This window comes from Protopterus annectens, chromosome 2.part0 (genome assembly GCF_019279795.1).
Source record: "Protopterus annectens isolate FY-2018-M chromosome 2.part0, PAN1.0, whole genome shotgun sequence".
NCBI lineage: Eukaryota > Metazoa > Chordata > Ceratodontiformes > Protopteridae > Protopterus > Protopterus annectens.
The window spans coordinates 482,268,179-482,285,940 of NC_056728.1; the positions used below are offsets into that span (position 1 = coordinate 482,268,179).

Consider the following 17,762-nt stretch of genomic DNA (forward strand, 5'->3'; position numbering starts at 1 on the left):
AGTAAAGAGATATATGCAAATGTACAGATTTTAAAGAATTAGTTATGACAGAAACATGCAGATTTATGGGTTAATGATAGAATACATTTCAGTTCAGCTGACACAGCTGAAGTACTCAGAAAGACATACTGGGTGTGGTACCTGTATGCCTCTATATTTTGTAATGTATATCAGAACTAACAGTCAAATTAATTAGCAGAATAAAGGGTTTGCAGTTACAGTTGGCAAATTATTTTTTTTGTATTATTGTTTTGTTTAGCAGTCATTAGTTAAAAGCTTTGTGTTAAAGTGTTGCAATGCATAAACAGTATTGTAATATAGACAAAGAGAAAATACTATTTGCTAGTTTACAGAATGTAAAATGTAAAGTTAGTTCTACATTCTAAAAGTGACAACACAGTTAAAAATTCAGATCCTATGTATAAAAGCGTACATTATGTAATCAGTTTAAGACTGTATATGTTTCATATGGAAATGGCAGTTTGCCAAGCACATCAGCTCGTATTACAGCCAGCCAGCAAGCTAAATTAAAGACAGTGCTATCCATTTAATGCATTTACAGTTCTACTATATATCCAAGAAAATTGTAGACAGTAATAATAAATTCTTGCAGCATTCAGTGCTACTGAAAAGTTAAATGACATCAGCTAAAGAAACGGTTATGATAAAAAAGTAAGTGGAGTTTTACTCACAAAACAGTATGTTAAAATCTAAGGGTCATGAGACAAAATGTAAAAAGTTTAACAGTTAAAACTGATTTTATATAGGTGCAAAAATGCACAGTGTTACATTACTACTTTGAATTTCATTTAAAATAAGTACAGAAACTTGGTACAACTATCAAGTTAAATGTAATTGCTACAGCCAAGACTTTAGAAAAAGCTGTCCATTTAGTGGTGAGACAGAAACAGATTTTGCAAGCCTCAGATGCCAGTAATGAAATGTTTCCTGTATGCACTGATATTGCAGAAGAGACTTTTCCAGTCCCAGCAGTTAAATGTTTTCTTTTTTATTTGTATGTAAGAAAACAGTGTCCTAAATACTGGGCATAAAAACACAAGCATGTAAAAGCTGGTATTAATGACTTAGTTCCAGTTGTTTCCAATAAAGCTAAACAGGTTACTGATTTAAATATTGTTAGCTTTTCAAATACAAGGCAGCCCACTATAGTTAATGACTGGGCAAATGATGTAAGTGATGTTCAAAGTTCGAGCCCAAGGAATAATCAAAAGTATGCTGTAGCTCAGGTAAATGTTGCCAGTGACATACCAGATTTTCAGAATATGTATAAAGATTATGGTAGTTCAGCACCAAATCAGTTGGTGTAGTTGACTTTATTCCAGGTTAAAAAGGACAGCAGACCATACATTTCATGATTCATGGAACAAAAATTGTGGCACAATGTGTTACTTCATACAGGGGTTTCAGTTTCAATTTCAAGCAGACCTCTGCCAGACGACTCGAGTACGGTTTTCATGCTATCGAGGTTTATAGGGTCAAATGTAGTTGCAGTCAGCACCAAGCCTTTAAAGATTAGATTTTTAAATAAAGCCAATCAGCCTGAAAAAAATAACAGCAAAATTATTGTTACATCCCCAGTTAGACAGTATCATTTTAAAAATGGACATTATGTCAAAATTAGGTGTTGTGTTAAATATTGTAAAAAATAAAGATGCTATAATATCAGTTTGCCTACAGACTTGCAAGAGTTTATTAGCAGCAAATGTTTATTTCATGCAGAAAAATGTATGTTTATTTCATGCAGAAAAATGTAAATAAAGTCAGCACAGTAAGCAATGCTGACAGTTTATAGTTGTTAAAGCTGCATTTCATGCAGAAAAATGTAAATAAGGTCAGGGCAATAAGTAATGCTATCAGTTTATAATTGTTAAAGATGCAAATTTTATTGTAAGGACCTGATATTAAATACAATTAAGAACTTTAGCTACCTAGCCTTGTACAAGAAATGAAAAGAAGAGATTTAAAAGGCCTAACAACAAAGAGGACACTTCAAAATTAAAGCAGGCCTTCCTTTACCTCATTAGCGACTGGAACAATGCAGAGCAAAATTTGGCAAAGAGCCATGGTGCAGAAATTGACTGTCTGTGTGTTTCAGTTATTTCTTCAAAGTTTAAAGTTAAAATGTATAAGTTAAAACAAGTATGTATGTTTTCAAACAATGCTATAACAATAGTACTAGGTTTCAGTTTATCTATGTTCAGGCAATGTTCTCATGTTTTCAGGTTCATGGTAGCTTTCACTCTATCTGTGTTCAGATAGAATACAGTTTATTTGTGTTCAGGTAACACTGTCAAAATGTCCTCATGCTTTCAAACAACTGTAAAATGGTACTAGTTTCAGTATATCTATGTTCAAACAATAATGGTTTGTTTCTCAGAATATAACACGCATCAGTTTCAGTTATGCTTTTATCTGTGTTTAGTTAACACTGGCAAAATATATTCTTTTAGTATTAGTTTAGTTAGTTTCAAAATAGAGGCAGCTATTTTAAATGTTCAGTATATGCTAATGTAAAAATGAGTCAAGTTTCAGAATATGGCATTCATATTCAGTTATGTGTTTAGTACAGTACATATTCAAGTTTGTTCAGTCAGATCTCAAAATACTTCACATTATTTAATCATTAGTAAAGGGTAAACTGACTGAGTTATTTTAACAGGTTTATTACATTATTCAGTCATTAGTTAAGGGTAAAGTAACAACATTTTTTTTACAGGCTTATTAAAATAAGGTATCTAAAGAATAGGTAGTAATAATTATTCACTGCACTCAAGGTATAACAGGTCAGACTTAATTTATTAATTAGTTTACAGATTACAGTGTACATTTATAGTTTACAGTGCCCTTTACATAATTATTGTACATTAGTCAGAAATTAAGGACACTAGCAGACAGTGCAATCGTAGGGTGGTCATGGTGGTGCAGTGATTTGTGTTGCCGCCTCACAGCAAGAGGTTCTCCAATTCAACCCTCAGCTGGGGTGCCTTCTGTGTGGAGTCTGCATGTCCTTCCTGTGGTGTGTGGATTTTCTCCAGTTTCCTCCCACATCCCAAAGATATGCTGTAGGTGGATTAGACACTCTAAATTGGCCCTAGGCATGAGTGTGTGCCTTCTGTGGAAAGGTTGGGTGCTGGGCTGGCAACTAGACACTGTAAAACCTCCACTGCCAATCATGGAAAAAAAAGAAGAACAGACAATGCAAAGGTATAGACTTAAAATACAGAAAGTATAGGTTTTAGTAAATTATTACAGCTCATAAATATTGCAGAGAATAAACAAAAAGGCAACATGGTATACCAGACCTTCCAAATTTATTGTTAGTGCTTTTGGGCGTAACAATGTACAACCGTCTTCAGACAGAAAACATGAAAGAAAAAACTTTCTTGGTTTAAATAAACCACCAACAGTGACATCATCAGATCATCAATTCATAATTAAAGAAACATTACACATAACTAAAACATATGTATATATATATATATATATATATATATATATATATATATAATAACATATCTATATATATCTATATCTATATATATATATATATATATATATATATATATATATATATATATATATATATATATATATTATGTTTATATAAATAAACACCCTCTCTAAACATATAAAAATACATTTAACTACAGTATGAAAATCTTAAACCTCTCTCCAAGACAAGGTAAAAAAGTAAGTTCTCAAGTTAACGTCTTTCTAAAGATTTTAATCTTAATAAACATTTTAAGGAACATGACTCATTTAAACCTGGGTACATATAAGCGTTGGTTAGGACTTGCCACCATAACTCTCTTTGCTCCAATAATAATTGCCATGGTCCACCTCTAATGCTTTCTTTAACCTGCTCTATCACAAGAAATAAGAAGGAATGCCCAGGAAATTCAATATTGCATGCTTTCCTAGTGAATTATTACAATCTTGCTTATGTATGCTGTACTGATGTTCATAAATTCATTGCTTCAATTGTCTTTCAGTTTTTCCTATATAAAACTGTGGACAGCTTTGGCATTCAGCTAAATAAACCACTCCTGGGCTGTTGCAATTATATCTACCACTAATGGAATAGGTAAAATTTCTTATTGTAAACCTGATTGAAGTTTTAATAAACTTGCAGTAATTGCAACATCCACATTTTAACATACCCCCAGTTCTATGATTACTATGTAATTCTCTCTTGATAAAATTTTTAAGATTAAAACCTCTTTTATAAATTATTTTAGGTGCTTCTGGGACTTTGTCTCTAATTTGGACATCATCAATAAGCACAGCCCAATTTTTACATAAAATATTCGCTATTTGTTTTGCATCAAGTGAAAATGAAGTACTGAAAGTTAATGTAAAGTTAACATCATTTTTATCAGTCTGAACACTGTTAGGTAATATTAAATTGTCTAGCCCTTTCTCTTCTGCTTGTGTAAGATTGCACAATATAGGTCTAAACCAACCTGATGTACGCTTGTGGGTAACCTCAGATAGCAATTCATCAATTAATTTTAATGGGAATCCACAAGTTAGGAACATTTCTTTAAGTAAAAAACATTCATCTGAAAAATCTTGTTCTAGTGTGGTCATATGGGCTGCTGTACAAGTTGTCCCTTTACAACACATCGCTTTTGGTAGTATGGATGAGTACTTTCGAAATGTAAAAAACAGTTAGAGTATGTAGGTTTGCAATATGTTCTTGCAATGTAACATTGATTAACCCAGTCTTTAGTTAATAACACATCCAAAAATGCTATAAATTCACTATTAAATTCAAATGTGAATTTCAAAAAGCTGGTCATCTCTGACAGTATCTGAACAAATTCGGAAGCATAAGTTTCATCACCATTAAATACAACAAATATATCATCTAGATAGCGTGTATACCATACAACATTCTGTTTAAAACAGTCATGGCAAAATAACATTTCATTTTCCCAGTATGCCATGACACAATTAGCAAAGCTCCCCCCACAGGGGGAGCCCATAGCTATCCCTGATTTTTGAAGATATATATCACCCCCCAAAAAAGATGTAATTATTAGTCAGAATAATATCTAGCAGATATTCAATCAGGTTTATCTCCTCACCTGCAACACCTAACTTATGTAAGAATTCTCTTGTCCACATAATTTTTAAAGTTTGTGGGATAACTGTATATAAATCCCAGACATCTATAGTTAGAAAGTTGGATTCAGCATTGATGTCCAGGTCATTGATATTTTTAAGGAAATCCCATGAGTCACGATAAATTTGTGACTGACCCTTAAGGTGTTTATTCAATTTAGCATCAACTATTTTAGCACATCCATATGTGATACTATTATGGCCATCAACAATAGGCTGAAGCGGTGGGTTATTTAAGCTCTTATGTAACTTAGGGGGCCCAAATATGGTGAGTGTAACTGGAGATGGTATAGTCAGGTAGTTATATGTATCTATATCTAGCATACAATCAATAAATAGGTCATTTAATAATGCCCTAATACGTTGGTAAGCTCCATGAAGTTGGATAATGGATGCTTTTTTATAATTTTCAGAGCACAAGATAGTTAACATTCTATTAGAATAATATTCTTCAGTCATTAAAACCATGCCACCACCTAAATCTGGCTTGAGAATCTTAATATTAAAATTTCTCAAAAAATCAAGACCATTCAGTTGGTTCTCTAACAAAGTATTCTTAAAGACTTTATTGTTGTAAGGGTGCCCCTGCATAACATTCCTCAAGTCAAGTTCACACAGCTTTTCAAACAACAACAGTGAGTTGTGAAGGGGGGTTAAATATACTAGAAATACGATGGTTAGCAATCGGATTAATGGTATTACCTAATAATATGCTTAAATTAAATACAGCTTTAAGTCTAACAAGGTATTAGCAAGGCTCATATCCTTGGGAGCTCATAAATATTCATAAAAGTTTAAAAATAGTAAGCAGCATTAAATAAAATGTATAGATACAAGTTAACACAGAATATGGTAATTATGCTTCAAGGCCACTTATAAAGTTATATTTTTAGTGCAGATTTCAATTAGTCTTCAGAAAATAGCCATCATGCTTGATAGGCTATACAATATGTGGCAGAAAAAACTGCCAAGGAGGGGATTCCTCTATATCCAATGCAGTAAAAGAAAATTAAGGTAAAAGATATAACTGAGGTGAGTCAAGTGAGTTCAACGCTTGAGGCAAATCTGGCAAAAATCTAAGACATGCAGGGGGATGCTGATAAAAGGGCACAATGTAAAGGTGCCAGTCCAGTCCCGGGAGTAAGGTTGTAAGCAGCTAATAAAGTACAACCATCACCTACTAGGTTATGTAACTTTTCAGAAAATTTGGCCTATCATGAAGTATAAGTTTTAAAATCCTCAGCTAAAAAACTATGTAATGAAATTCAGGAGTGTATAATATGTCTGCAGACTAACTCTATGTTAAAAAAAACCTCAGTTCCAGAGAGTGCCAGTTTCAGAAAAAGCATGGTACAGTATACAAATAAATTTAGCAAGACCTCTTCCTCCAGCAAAAGGGCACTAAATAATGTATACATTTTAAATATATAAAGAATCAAATCATAAAGTTAAACAACTTAAATCCAAACAGGCCATAAATATTCAAGTAACACCTAGTGGTCAAAATTAAAATTGCAACTTTATTCATATCATAACATTAATTCAAATCATAAAGTTAAAAGACTTTAATCCAAATAGGGCATAAATGCTCAAGTAACGCCTAGTGGTCGAAATTAAAATTGCAAGTTTATTCATATCATAACATTAATTCAGATCATAAAGTTAAAAGACTTTAATCTAAATAGAGCATAAAATTGCAGGTTTACCAAATATATATATTTTTTCAGATTATGAGTCAAGTAGCATAAAGCTAAATACAGTAGCTAACAATATAAATGTAAAGTAACTACAGAAGTAGGTCCCAGTAGACTTTCATCTGGGACCTCAGAGGAAGCTGTTAGATTAAGGACTTCCATTTTAAAGTAGTTATTAGACATTAGACAGGCTAATGGGTAAAATAAATTGTGTTTCATTTATGCATAAAAGACAGTTGAGCAGAAAGAAAATTAACCTTGCTGGTCAACCATGGAAGACAGTTTATTAAAAAGAAAATATAAGCATAAAGTGTGCAGACAGAATGTTCTTTTCTCAAGGGAAAGATACAATCTTGTCAGCTGCAGAATGTTCTTTAATGGAATTTTCAAATAAGCACATACAAAGTCTGAGACCAAGGTTAGAAACAGTAAATAAGGAAATTTACTGGACTGAAGCAATATAATATGTTGTGTTCAGGATAGCAGTTCAGTTAAGGTTAGTAAGTTCATCTGACCTGTTGTTTCAGAGAAGATGTCAAACATTCAAGCCTGAGTACAGAAAACAGGTCATCTAAAGACTATGTCAGTTTACGTTGTTCAGGGCAATCAGAATGTGACATGCATCAATTTGAAATGTTTATTAGTACTGTTAATGAAGACAGTATTCGGATATTGTGAACATCTAATAAAACCTTATTAAATAAACTGCAGTGTTTGAAGAATTCATTCTAAAAAGTGCTCAAGACTTGGTCCATAAAGGATAGACTGGCACCTGTTCAGCACAACACAAGCTTGGGTAATTAAGACTTTCATTTCTCAGTCTCATTGCATACAGTGTTTCCAGCTAATTATGGTACAGTACAGTATTTTCAATTCTTACATAGACCATAGCTGAGGAGTCCCACCCTTTGTCATGGGTAGTCCATAGCTGAGGAGAAACAGCTTTAGGTCCTCGTAGTTCAGTCACACTATAGGTCTGTTCCAGTCTAGGAACTGCAAAGAGTGCATCTTTGTCTGAACAAATATCAGCTGAACACAGACCCAGTGGAGAGGGTTTATTCTGAACATTCAAAAATAATTCATTCAGTGTGCAAAACACAGTACACTTTAGTTACATAATAAATCTCTACCTAACAAATTCAGATGAGAAGAATTTTTGACAATAAAAGTATGCTGTTCTTGTAGATGACCTATTTGAATTGGGACAGACTTTGTCTCTGGGTAGCTCAATGGGACCATGGAGACCCTTATGCCTGCAACAGAATTAGTAGAAAGAGGAAAGCTTTTCCTATCTGCCAAAGTTATCATTGACTGGGTTGCTCCTGTGTCTCTGAGGAAAGGAAAATTAAAATTATGCACTTTAATATTAATGAAAGGACTTTCCTGATCAACTGATTATATGGGAAATAGCTGTGTCTCCTATTCAAAGCTATCCTATTTATCCTGCTGCCACATGGGTAGCTGCCAGGCAGTACTCATTTGGAGTCTGTCTCTCCAACTGTTGTGAGGCTTGAATATTATGCTGATTTGCAGGCTGAAAAGATCAGTTCATTGGCTAGAGAAAAGGGCATCTATTATACAGTGTCCCCTTCGTCAGCAATTAAAACAAGTTTATATGTGATCCCCACTACTGAGTCTGAGTTTGAACAGGATGGTGGAGCTTGTTGGAAAAATCTAAACCTTCCACTACTTCCTCTGCTTTTCCTGTTACACCCCCTTCCCATTGAATCCATGCCAAACTGTTGAAGTTGACCATCTACTATCTTTTTCTTCCCTGACTATATTGTCTGCTACATACTGTGTTTGATTAACAATTTCTTGTGTAGCCAAAAGTGGACAGTTCAAACAGACCTTTTTTACTTGGCCCTGCCTAGTGGTAGTAATCCTTCCACAAATGTTACTGACAGCCCACTGGCTGCCACATCTTCTGTCGGTTCTGGATGCCATGAGAAAGCCTCAATTGCATCTGCCATGCTCTGCAAGAACACATCAACAGAGTCACTTTCTTTTTGTACAATGACTTTAATGCATGCTCATTTAGGTGTTGGAAGGCATGCTGCAGTTATTGCTTTTAATAGATTTTCCTTGACAGATTGAAACCCTTCATCTGTGTGTTTTAGAATACTATTACCAATAACTGAATTTCTGCTATCTTTTTGAAAATATCTGGGAGAGTAGAAGCCTACAAAATTGCCTGCAAATCTTCAGTAGTAGGATTTTGCAATTGTACATACCCTTCTATAATCTCACCATATTTGGCTGAATGTGTGTATATTGGAGAAAGAGAATCTACAATAGTTTGAAATTCTACCATGGTCCACAGGCAAACTACACTTAATCTGGCTTGGCTTTGCCATCCCATGCCATTGCAGGATTAGGTACTTCCCTGTAAGGGTGAATTTGGGAATCAGTTGGTGAAGTGTTAGCAGGGATGTCTTCATCACAGGATTAGTTAGAAGTAGATTCATCCTCTGAATTCTGTCTAGGAGCTGGGTTCTGTTTATAATCTTCCCCAATAATAATTTTTAGAAATTATGTTATTAACCATTTAAATTTCTTTAAGGTATTTATTTTGCTGAAAGAAGTGCTTTTTCCAAATCTTTTTAACTTGCTCACTTGTTTTCTCAAAGAGAACTGCTTCTGACACAGTCTTTTTCCTTTATTTGCTATTCTCATTAGCATTTCTTCAGAGATCGAGACGGCATCTTGTTTTGGCTATTGTGACTATGATCTAGTACTATAAACAGAACATTTACTATGGGTTGATGTAATAAAAGTTACTTGGAAGCTAGAAGTAGCAGTGGAAGGAGTAGAAGGGCTTTGTTCAAATTGTCCACCTTCTCCCTGCGCTCCCAGGCAAGAAGGACTGTCTGTTGCATTAAATTCAGATGCAGATTGGTCTGCATAAGGGGGAGGCAGTGCAGAGGGAATTGGGGGTCAGTCATCATCAGAAGATTCTGCCTGCGTTATCTTCAAGTTTTCTGACTGTTTCAGGGGATAAAGTCCTCAAGTGCTGCATAAGTTTTCTGCAGCCCACCTCTGTAATGTATTAACTGTTCTATTTGCTGCATGCCAGTAAGTCTTTAATTTTGAAGAATTAAGTGTTAAACTTCTATCTACAGATTAATTGTCCTTGTTTTTAGATTTCTTTTGCCATTCATTCAAAGCTAACCAACAACAGGCAGGTACCGTTTTTCTTCTTAAGGTTTTCTAAAGTATCCTTTTCAAAAGGTCTACCTTCTGGGAATTACAGTGCAGTATAATTTATGGTGAGCGCAGATAATGTCTATAAATAATAACGAATGTATCTTCCATATTTATGAAACATGAAACATGAAAGAAATACCTCACAGAGAGAATCCATGGCCTCCAACACCTGTCCTATGCAGACAGGCACAAATCACTATCACTCTACTCTGCATCATACAGATTGCTCAGGGGTAATCTGTGTCTCGCCCACAAGGCAATCTCAGACCCTGCCCTACTAAAGATGCTCCGTATCCAGAACTCTACCTCCTTGTGCATTACCCGCTCGAAAGGCCTGAATCTAATATGTGACATCAACAAAACCTACTGGAGAGACAGGTTTGTCTCCCAGAGGATTCCATTCTCTGGAATAGACTTCCCATACACATCAAACAGAGTACCGCGCTGACACTCTTCATCCGCAACCTTGATGAGTGGATGGCAAACCACATATTTGTCCCAGGGGTTCCACCTGTGTCCCCTATTGAAAGAGGTAACAGGTGCTGACTGAGGTTTCTTTTTTAGGAATAAACTCAGGTCTAGGCTTGTAATAGCCCCAGGGACATTAGCCTAGTAACCTCTTATGATCCTATAAACATATGTTTGGCTGGAATCCCATGCTCTGGATGTTTCAGTGCACCCACATTTGTACCCATTATAAAATCAAAGCAATGGAAAAATACACACTCATAACAGTAAGACCTATACTCATACACGCAATCATCTAACAGCATAAAATCATTTAGGAAAATACTTACTAGCACAAGTTTCAAACTCTGCCAAAGGTGACAAGAGTGCAACAATCAAAATACACCAGACAGAAAACTGTCTGTGATTGGCCCAAAAGGCAATTTCTGCTGTAGCAATCCCCAAATGGATCAAAATCTGAGTCTCAAATGGCACCAGATGTTAAGATAAAAAATAAATTCATACAACACAGTTCAGCAGAGTAAAATGATCTAATTTTTTTAAAAGAACACACATATGCAAGAGATTGAGCAATCAACATTCTGACTCCCTGAACAAAGAAACTCCAGTCATCTTTGTACTGCAAATAATCAAGCTGTAGCTACTAACCAACTGAAACTAAACATGTCTATGTTGTTTTGCTCATTGAAAATCTGTAGACCCCCTAGCAAACTTTTGCCTTGGAGGAGGTGGTGTTGCCATGCTTTCAAAAAGGATATAAGTATTTAGAAGTTAGATTATATCTAATAGTAAATGAGACAAGGATGGCAAACTGGAAACAGATAGGGGAAAAGGCAAACAGTTTATTAGATGAATGATCTCATGCAGTGCAGCCTTCAGGGTCAAGGTTTGATCCTGTATCTTATGGGACATGTAGGGGTGAGATCCTTAGATCTTATGGTGTGGGATTTATAGAAGGTATGTGATTATCTCTATGGAGACAAAGGAAGAAAAGGAACTGGAAAGATAGATTCATGCTGGATATAAGAATGGACGGAGATAGGGGATACCTGATTTCAGAAGATAAACAAAAACTGGGAAAAGATGAAAACGCCAACTTCAATATGACAAATAAGCACTGGAAACGTAGTCCATGGCCAAAACTAAGATTTATTCATGTGTAAAACTTGGAACAAAAACAACACTTCACATAACCAAAAGAACACCATTCACATGGTGAAGCATGGTGGTGGCAGTATTATGCTTTGGGGTTGCTTTTCTTCAGCTGGAACTGGGGCTTTTGTCAAGGTGGAGGGAATTATGAACAGCTCCAAATACTAGTCACTTTTGGCCCAAAACCTTCAGGCATCTTCTAGAAAGCTGAAGTTGAAGAGGAATTTTACCTTTCAACATGACAATGACCCCAAGCAAACATCCAAATCAACAAAAGAATGGCTTCACCAGAAGAAAATTAAAGTTTTGGAATGGCCCAGCCAGACCCAGACCTAAATCCAATAGAAAATTGTGGGGTGACCTGAAGAGGGCTGTGCACAAGAGATGCCCTTGCAATCTGACAGATTTGGAGTGCTTTTGCAAGGAAGAGTGGGCAAATATAGCCTCCTACCCAAGGAAATTGAATGTTATAATTAAATCAAAAGGTGCTTCAACAAAGTTTTAGGTTAAGGGTGTGCACACTTATGCAACCAGCTTATTGTATGTTTTTTATTTTTTATATTTTTCCCCTAACAAATTTGTTTGTTTTTCAACTGAATTCTACAGGTTATAGGTCACATTAAAGGTGGGAAATTTTTGAAATGAATTATTGTGGTTTCATTTTTTATATCACAAAAACTTGGCATTTTAACAGGAGTGTGTAAACTTTTTATATCCACTGTAGATGGATAGATAGATAGATAATAGATAGATAGATAGATAGATAGATAGATAGATAGATAGATAGATAGATAGATAGATAGATATGGGTCTACTAAATGTAATCAACAGATGCAAATGTCAATGTCCTTAATGTTAAGCAGAAAATGTTGTCAATATAAATGTTGACATGTTACTATGTATGAGCCGAGAAATAAACTGAGCAAATGCAAACTTAAAAGCTAAAAATAGAAAAAGGCACATTTACCCCCACACACACACACACACACACACACACACAAACCCTGATAATTATATATATATACTGACTCCAAGGTCTCACAATACCAGGGGAAAGGATATATATTCCCAACCTCAGATATTGTGCAATCTTCCATTACCTGTCAACCATCTGCACAGCTGACTAAATTATGTTAACTAAACAAATGTTGGCAAAAATTAAATGTGACCCTATAGGTATATATATATATATATATATATATATATATATATATATATATATATATATATATGTGTGTGTGTGTGTGTGTGAATATATATATATATGTGTGTGTGTGTGTGTGTGAATATATATATATATGTTTGTGTGTGTGTGTGTGTGTGTGTGTGTGTGTGTGTGTGTGTGTGTGTGTGTGTGTGAGTGAGTGCTTATATATGGTATTGCTATTGTCATGATGGAGAAAGTTTGCTGCTGTTTTACAGGTATACTGGATAGGTGAAAAAGTCATTAGCTGGTTTATGCAGATAGTGTGTTTCTGAGCAGCATGTCTGAGTTTTTTGATAAGAAGAAGTGATTTGTTGGCTAATCATACATTATATTTATGGTGAGAAAACTTAGAGGAAAAGCTAGAAAGGGTGGGGTAGGTAGTATTGCTAAAAATGAATTGATTGAGGGAGGATAAAGGGAGGATATAGAAAATGTATAGGGACCTGGATTGATAGGAACCTAGATGAGCTACACCATAGCATCATCATCAACAACTCCTTTTCCCATGGGGTTGGGTTGTTATATCAACTTTCGCCATCTCTCTCAATTCAATGCTACTTTCCTATCTTTTTTGATAGTCACATCTGACAGTCAAAAGTTTTCTCTCACACAATCCAATCATCTCTTTGCCAGATGCCCTTGTTTCCTCTTGCCTTCTTTCTGTCTATCTCAAATCATCTTCTCTAGTTCCTTTTGACATTCTCTGCAATTAGAGCTGCTTGGGCTTTTGCTCTAACATCTTCATTTCTTCATCTGTCCCACAGTGAGCCTCCTGCCAGTCATCTCAGGCACTTAATTTCCATCACCTCTAGCTTCCTCAGCTACTGTTCCTTCACTGCCCAGGTTTCTGTACCATACAATAGTACTGGTCTCACCACTGGCTTGTACACATTTCTTTTTAGTTTCTCTGGCATTCTTTTGTCACTCAGTATCCCTGACACTCTGTGTAAGTTGACTGCAGCCCTTCTGATTCTAGTTTTGACTTCCTAATTTAGATTCTCCTTCTCCACAACTACCCCCCAGATACTTGAAGTTGTTGACTTGCTGCCAGTGGTGTAGCTAGAGTTTGTGCCACCTGGGGCTGTCTTTGAATTTGCCACCCCTCCCCCTCACAAAATCATGGTCAAATGGGCCCCTCATATACAGCCACCCTGCACCCATTCCAGTGTCCCATTACTTGAATATTTCTCCCCATTTACCATAAACACTGTAATGTGGATACCGCTTTATGCTTTACTTCTGCAATGACTATTTAGATTTCATTTAAAACTTCTATTTTATATTTTATATCAAAAACACCAATAGACATCTGATAAACAAAGCAACACAGTCTCACAATGAAAACAGACTTAGCATTAAAACTTCTCTGCCCTTGAAATTCACATTGACTGAAACAGCATTGAAACTTACATTCAAAGAAAATGCATCTGGCCAGTGGTGAATAAAGTTTACCTTTGGGCTGTTTTCAAATCATAGGCCCCTTGCACACATATTTAGGACCATGCAAACATACATGTGTTCTTTGATTCACCTTTCTGATTGTATTAAATTATATTCCTTATATAATACAGCACACTTGTTAGAGCAAATTTTAAATGTATTGTTTTGAACATTTTTCTAGTAAGCAATGAAACAAAATATATGAACCAATAATTCCAAACTGCCCAGTTCAGAAAATGTCCATCATAGGTTCATAGGTTTGTACTAGGCTATCGACCCTAGGGATTATACGAGCCTAGCCATAACAATTCCCTGGATATTTCTTCCCACAATATTTACTTCCCTGGACCCCTGTCTAGCAGGGCAACTGAAATGATTCCCGGGTGAATTTCCTATCTCCCTTCCAGTCATCAAGATTCCTTTTGAAGAAGGCTAAGGAGGTGCTCTGCTTGATATGTATGGGCAGTCTATTCCAGAGTATGGGGAGTCTCTGGGTCATGAACCTATCCCTCCAGCATGTTTTGTTCATTGTGATGTCAAGGTTTAGATCCCTGGAGGTGAGGCTCTGAGGGATTGGGATTTCTTTAAGTGGAGAATGTCCAACAGCTCAGGGTTTGACATGGCCTTGTATGTTAAGTAGAGATCGCCTCTGAGTAGACAATATGCCACAGAGTATAGCTGGAGTTTTTTTAGATGGTTAGCATAGGGCATCTGCTTTAGGCCTGTGATTCTTTTAGTGAGGTATTTCTGCGGCCTTTCCAGCTGTTGCAGATGTCTTGTGAGGTACATACTAAACGGGACGTTATACTCTATAATGGGTCTAATGAAGGATAAGTACAGTGGGACAATGACCTCCTCTTTTCTGGATGAAAAGCCCTTAGTGATGAGGTGTGCCACATAGAAGGATTTCCTGACTGTTGTGGCGATGTGGTTATCAAAGGTGAGACCACTGTCTACCTGTATCCCTAAGTCTCTCATCATACTTTCGATGTTTAGTGTACTGCCACCTATGTGGTAATCCATTGGTACATCTTTTACTCCAAAGGGGATAACTATACATTTCTTGGCATTAAGCTTGAGCCCATGGCTCTGACACCAGGCATCTGTTTCTGTAAAGCCCTTTTGTAGAATATCCACATCATTTGGGGATTCAATAATGGCTCCCAGTTTGTAGTCGTCTGCAGACTTTGTTAGCCAGAGTCCCTTAGTGTTGGCCTGTACTTCAGAGAAGTAGATGCCAAACAAGAGTGATCCTAGGACTGAACCCTGAGGTACTCCACTTGTCACTTGTCTGGAGCTGGATTTGGAGTCAGCTACTTTTACACTCAGGGTTCTGTCAGTAAGCCAGTTGGCAACCCATTGAGTGACATAGGGATTTATGATCAGCTTAGTAAGTTTATCTATGATTCCAGAGTGGAGGATGGTGTCAAAGGCCTTGGCGAGGTCCAGATAGGCTGTGTGGACCACCTTACCCTCGTCCACAGCTCTGGAGACTGATTCAAAGAAGTCAATCAGGTTCAGGAGACAAGATCAGCCCTTCACGAACCCAAACTGGGTGGGGTCCAATGTCTTTGTTTATAAGTTCCATGATAATGTGTTCCATGCCCTTGCAAGGTGGATCCCCCCTTGTGGAGTGGGATAACTGTAGCTGTGCGCCACTCAGTGGGCATGAAGCTTGAAGTGAGGCTATGATTAAACATGATACTTAGGTTAAGTGCCAGTTCATTTTGTAGTTCATGTAGTACACAGCCCAGGATGTCTTCTGGTCCCATGGATGCTGTAAAAGTTTACTCAAACTTCTGTCATTACAATCCACCAATATCAATAAATATGCACAATCTCTGCAGAAATAAAAGTCATTTAAATAATTCCACATTAAAGAGATCTGTAACTAATGAAGAGGTTGCTGCTGGCAAACAACTTTATATTTCATTGTTACATCTACAAATAAAGTGCCTGTTGCCCTTGAAGAATAAATTGCCTATGGTACATTAAAAAATAATAAGCTAGTAATATTGTAATAGGGAATGGATGGCAAACTGATAACAAGTTGATAGTTACTATGTAAGGACATTTTCAAGACTGCAGCATCCACCCCCTTTAAAAGTACATCACAGTACAATATCAGCACTCCATCTACATACTGTGGGAGTAGAACCCACAGCCTTCTGCATCAAAAGCAAGTATATTACTTGTTGTGCTATTAACAATACAAACAATCATGGCATAAGCAACACTAAACTTATCCTCCCCTGAAGAACCTTGCAGCACAAAAAATCTGGAAAAAGCCAAAATTTATTTGGGGGAAGGGGGCAAAGGCCCAAAACCAGGGACATATTTTGAACATTGCTTGTATAATCTTAGACAGTTTTGTGTTACCATGCATTTCCTGAAAGATAGGAAGAGTGAAACTTAAACGGCTATCATTATTTAGTGAATTCAGTTCTCACTCATTTGCCAAAAAAACACACATTTTAAAAGGAACAGAAGAAAAGTATGAGCCGAACATTCCAGACATTCTGTGAAAATGTAGACAGTTGAGTGCCATGGACTTAACTCCTTTAATCAAAAGTGGTAGTAAGGGTAGAGAATACAGGCTTTTGATCCTTGTACCTAAGGTACAGGGTTTGAGCCTGAGTAACCCTAACTGCCAGGTATACCTAACTGGGGTATTTTTTACACACACACACACACACACACACACACACACACACACACACACACACACACACACACACACACACACACACCGAACTTGGCACAATACACACACACACCAAACCTGGCAGCAATATACACACACTGAACTTGGCAGCAATACACACACACACCCTGAACTTGGCAGAGATAAGAACATTCAAACATACTGAACATGGCAGCAATACGAACATTCAATGCTGTATACATACTTGGAATGGAACACTCATTGGTAGCACAACACACTGAACTTAGCAGCAATAAGAAAACTCAACTCTGTATTTAAAATGGCACGGGTGGACAATACGTCTCTGTATGCTTGACATGATGCAAGTGGATCAGAAAGAATGGGAAACAGTCTCAAAAGTTAAACAACGTTTTGAGTGGACCGCCCCTCTCACCCCTCCACCACTGTACACCACTGCCTGTTCCACTACTTTCCCTCTCAATTTTCAGCTTCTTCCCCTATTTACTGTCATTATATCTGTCTTATCTGTACTTAGCTTCACTCCATGTGCTTTCCTTCCATCCCCCTTTCATTTGTTGAAGTTATTGTTCAGAGTCTACCTATAATGCCACATTGTCTGCAGAGAGCAGCTTTGTTGATCTGTCCCCTCGAACCTGTTTGGTAATGTAGTTCATCGCCTGTATGAATAGCAGTAGATTCAAAGCTAAACCTTGATGCACACTAACTCTGGGATCCTCTCTGTGAGGAAGAACACTGCTCATACTTCTATCATTGGGTCCTT

General features: G+C 36.5%; 1 long non-coding RNA gene across 1 annotated transcript in view; it reads right to left on the reverse strand.

Moving 5' to 3' along the window:
* Positions 1-286: 286 nt before the first annotated feature.
* LOC122793725 overlaps positions 287-17,762 on the reverse strand; it is a 78,249-nt gene continuing 60,773 nt past the window's right edge. The window contains exon 3 of the long non-coding RNA XR_006363518.1: positions 287-1,560. This is a non-coding gene — a long non-coding RNA (uncharacterized LOC122793725). The remainder of the gene's footprint in view (positions 1,561-17,762) is intronic.